We start from the raw sequence: 5,430 nt of genomic DNA on the forward strand, positions 1-5,430 counted from the left end.
AAGTGGCTGAGTTTCGGCTCTAGAGGGACTTTCGGCCGCCGAACCTACCGCCGAAAGTGCCCTATTCAGCCTTTCTTTGCATGCTTTCTATGATTGTTTTAAGGTGTTTTAGGGGGTTTTTAAGGAGATGTTTAGAGTCATGATAGTGTATGTTTGGTCCCTCATTTGCGTCCACCTGTGTAGGTTCGGACCCGAGGAACCGGGACCCCAGCAGTGAGGTAGCTGCTTCAGAGTCTTTGCAGAGTCAGTCTGAGATGAGTAGAATGGATCTTTATGTTTCAAAGTATATAAATTTTGAGCATGTTCATGCATCACGAATGCATGATATATATTAGGTTGTTTGCATTAGAATTCACGAATATGATGCATTGCATTAATTATTGTTGATGTGGATGGTTATTGGATTATCCATTAGTCCTCGATATGATATGATATGGTATGGTATGGAAGTCCAGGTCGAGGCCCATTATACGCCCCTGGCACAGAGTAAGAGAAAGTCCAGGTCGAGGCCCATTCTACGCCCCTGGCACATTGGAATGTTATGTTATGTTATGTTAAGGGAAAGACCAGAGGCCCATTCTACACCCTAGCACTATTGGATGATGTGGAGGACTATTGGTGACAAGTCCATCCTTGATGTGAATTGTTTGTGATGTGATGCATTCCATAAAAGCATGTGTTTTAATATACTGTTTTACTATTCTGCTCACTGGGCTCTAGTAGCTCACCTCTTTCCCTTAACCCCTAAGCTTGCAGGTTCGGGATAGACAAGGATGTCAGCAAGAGTAAAGATTCTACGGATGTAATAGTTAGTGGTGGACATGAGAAAATAATGAAAGACAATGTAATGTAAAAGTATTGTATTTAAATGTTATGAGGTTTAGTATTGTGCTTGGCCCTAATGTTATGTTAATCCCCTTTTGTACATGATCGTTATAAAATGTTTTAATATTAAGAAATGTTAGACCAAACTTGATGTATGATATGATGTCCCACTAGAGCATTTGATGAGGGCTCTTGTGTGGGGTTTATGTTATGGTTATGTTGCATACACAGGTCAAGCTTGGTGAATGAAAAAATTTAAAATTTTTATATAAATGTATGATCATGTATGGGATTATCAGGTATGACAGGTTGTATGTTAGGCTTGCTACGGGTCCCGGCGACCTTAAGTCGATCTGGATCCTAGCACCGGTAGCGGTCCGATTTCGGGTCATTATATCTCTTATCCTTCCTTTCGAAATAAATGAAGCACTCGGATCCTGTGAAAGAAACCAGAGATTTTTATTTTTCTGCTGCGTGTTTTGGATTGCAGTAATCTCTAGGTTTTCTAACAATACAAACATATCAATATACACTGATAGATTTACAAAATTTAATATTAAATCTTAATTGAGTTCTCAACCTTATAAACATATAACAGGATGAACTAGGTGTTAGAAAACCTAGAGATTACTGCAACTCAAAACACGCAGTGAAAAAAAAAAACATTTGTTTCTCTTACAGGATCTAAGTACTTCGTTTATTTCGAAATGAAGGATAAGAGATTAACTTGTTAGATTCAACGAGAAGATACAGTTCTGGACTAATGTGCTGCTTTTGAAATGAACACGCTCAATGATATTCACACGAACGCTTTTCTTCTAAAGTACTAGCTCTCTCAACGGAAGGATAAGCTATGTGCTCCCTAATCTGCAGCCCAGAAAAATGATCACTCCAAAAATCTTGCTCCCAGTATTTGCAGAAGAAGTTTTATTCATTTTTCAGTCTTTTGTTTTTCCACACTTCTTTTCGTAAAAGAGTTGTGTTCATAACAAACTATCACAATCTTGCTAATACTCAAATATTTATGTGATAAGTCCCTTTTCAAAAAAGAAAACGAAAAAATCCTTTATCTGTAACAGTTACAGATAGACTGCAGATCTTTTAAATATTATTATCTTATAATAATAAATAATTAATATTAATAATAATAACATCTTTATTATTATTAATTATACTAATAGCTCGTCTTGTAGAATCTGGTACAGTGCTCTGCTTGGAACTTTTCCAACTAATAGCTCCACCATTTAAAGTGAATACGAATCTTGACTGTGGTCTGAAGTCATCTATGTCAATTTGGAAACTAGCATCTGTGTAACCTTTTTCAACTAGCTCGTCTTCCAAACCTCCATAAACTAGGAATGCATCCTTAGTCCTTCTAAGGTACTTTAGGATATTCTTAATAGCTTTCTAGTGACTTTCACCAGGATCTGCCTGATATCTACTTGTTGTGCTTAATGCATATGAGATGTCTAGTCTAGTACATAACATGGCATACATAATAGATCCAATAGCAAAAGCAGAAGGAATCTTATTCATCCATTCTCGCTCATCAAATGTCATAGGACATTGATTCTTGCTGAGATGAATACCATGAGACATGGGCAAGGATCCTCTTTTGAAATCTTGCATGCTGAACCTTTTCAGCACTTTGTCAATATAAGTACTTTAACTCAGGTCGATTATCCTCTTGGATCTATCCCTATAGATCTTAACACCAAGGATATATGCAGCCTCGCCTAAATCCTTCATTGAAAAAGAATTTCCTAGCCATGTCTTAACCTTTTGCAAGGTAGGGATATCATTTCCAATGAGTAATATATCATCCATAAGGTTCATCTTGTAAACACAAGGTTCATCTTCATTCTTGATGAATCCAAAGTCTCTGACTATCTCATCAAAATGAAGATTCCAACTCCGAGAGGCTTGCTTCAATCCATAAAAGGATTTTTGAAGCTTGCAAATCTTTCCCGAATTCTCAGGGATTACAAAACCCTCAGGTTGTGTCATGTACACATCCTCGAGCAAGTTTCCATTAAGGAAAGTTGTTTTGACATCCATTTGCCATATCTCGTAATCATAGTATGCAACAATGGCAATGAGAATTCTAACCGACTTAAGTGTTGCAATTGGTGAAAAAGTCTCATCATAGTCTATACCATGAGTTTGTTTGAAATCTTTTGCAACAAGCCTTGCTTTATAGGTATGCACAGTTCCATCCATGTCAATTTTGTTTTTGAAAACCAATCTGCAACCAATGGTCTTAACACCCTCAGGAGGATTAATCCAAACTCGATTGTCATACATGGATGCATTTTTGATTTCATGGCAGAAAGCCATTTCTCGGAATCTGGACCTGACACGGCCTCTTGATAGGTAGTAGGCTCATCTTGATAAATGAGCAAAACTTCACGACTATCAGTCATGAGAAATCCATATCTCTCAGGCTGATGACGTGTCCTATTAGATCTGCGTGGGACTTGTATCACCCTTTCAGCTTCCACAACTGTTTGTAGTTCTGAAAGTGGTTCTACCGGCGGTTTAATGCTCTCTTATAGTGCTTGAGTTTCCTCAAGTTGTATTGTACTCCCACTAATTCTCTGAGAGATAAATTCTTTTTCTAAAAAGGTATCATTTTGAGCAACAAACACTTTGTTCTCTGAGGGAATATAGAAATAGTATCCTTTGGTTTCCTTAGGATACCCCAAAAAATTGCACTTGATAGATTTTGGAGCTAGCTTATCTAAAATTGAGTGTTTCACATAAGCCTCACAATCCCAAATCTTAAGAAAAGACAAACTGGGCATTTTGCTAGTCCATAACTCATATAGTGTCTTTTCAACCGCTTTAGATGGTACTCGGTTTAAAATGAATGCAATTGTCTCCAAGGCATAACCCCAAAATGGTAAAGGGAGATTTGTTTGACTCATCATAGATTGAACCATATCTAATAAAGTTTAATTTCTCCTTTCAGAAACACCATTACATTGTGGAGTTCCTAGAGGAGTTAATTATGAAACTATTCCACAATTTCTAAGATGTTCATCAAACTCTTGGCTCAAATATTCACCACCTCGATCAGATCGAAGCATTTTAATTGTTTTTCCAAGTTGATTTTGCACTTCATTTTGAAAAGTGCTAAACATTTCAAAAGATTCATGTTTGTATTTCATTAGGTAGACATAGCCATACCTACTGAAATCATCAGTGAATGTAATGAATTACTGATAACTTCCCCTGGCACTAATGCTTAGTGGGCCACATATATCTATATGTACTAAGCCCAATAAGTCTGAAGCCTTTTGATCTTGTCCCGTAAAAGGGCCCTTTGTCATCTTACCAAGCAAACAAAATTCACAATTTTCAAATGAATCAAAATCAAATGAATCTAATAAACCATCCTTATGGAGCTTAGATATGCGATTATCATTTATATGGCTAAGACGACAATGCCATAAATATGTTGGGTTTAACTCATTTGGCTTAGTTTTCTTAGAAGTTATGTTATATATATTATTGTCTTTAGAATCATTTAGATTAAGGATATAAAGGCCATCATATGAATTTGCATTACAATAAAGCAAATCTTTATTATAAATGGAGCATTTCTTATTCTTAATGAGAAATGAAAAACCTTCATCGTCCAAAACAGAAATTGAAATAATATTCTGACTCAAAGTAGGAGCATAAAAGCAATTGTTCAAAATTAACAAAAGCCCATTGGGCACAACAAGTTCATAAGTCCCTACAGCTAAAGCAACAACTTTTGCTCTAATGCATACACATAGGTTCATATCGCCCTTTTTCAGTTTTCAACTCCTTTTGAGACCCTGCACATTTGTACAAATGTGAGAACCACATCCAGTATCTAATACCCATGAAGTAGAAATTGATAAATTAATATCTATAATATAAATACCTGAATTCGTAGTCTCACTACTCTTCTTCTTCTTGCACTCATCCAAATAGAGCTTGCAATTTCTCTTCTAATACCTTGGTTCCTTGCAATGGAAGCAGATTACTTCCTTAGGAACTATTTCCTTAGGAGCTTTTGCCTTGGCTTACGGTTTAGGCTTGCCTCATCCCTTAGGCCATTACCACCTTTAGACTTGGGCTTCCATTTATTTTTCATGGGCTTACCCTTAAATTTGGGTAGGCCTTTTCTTGACATTCACCTCAGCTATCTTTAGCATCCAATGCAGCTCAAGAATGGATTTTTCCATATTGTTCATGTTATAGTTCATGACAAAATGAGAAAAACTGCCAGGTAAAGAATGTAGGATCAAATCCGTGGAGAGTTCTAAACTCAGAGGATAGCCAAGTCTAGCACAATGATTAATGTAGCCTTTCATCTTCAAAACATGAGCACTAACTGATTCACCTTCAGCCATTTTACAATCATGCAATGCAATGGTGGTTTCATACCTATTATGCCTAACTTGCTATTGGAAGGCCTCTTTGAGATGGGCACTCATCTCATAAGCCTCAAGGTGCTCCAAATCCTTCTGAAGTTCTAGGCACATAGTTGCCAACATAAGACATCCAATGTCATTAGAATCATCCATATGCTTCTTATGCTTGTTCTTAACAGCATTAATAGCATCAGCA

Source organism: Manihot esculenta, chromosome 15 (genome assembly GCF_001659605.2).
Source record: "Manihot esculenta cultivar AM560-2 chromosome 15, M.esculenta_v8, whole genome shotgun sequence".
Taxonomy (NCBI): Eukaryota; Viridiplantae; Streptophyta; class Magnoliopsida; order Malpighiales; family Euphorbiaceae; genus Manihot; species Manihot esculenta.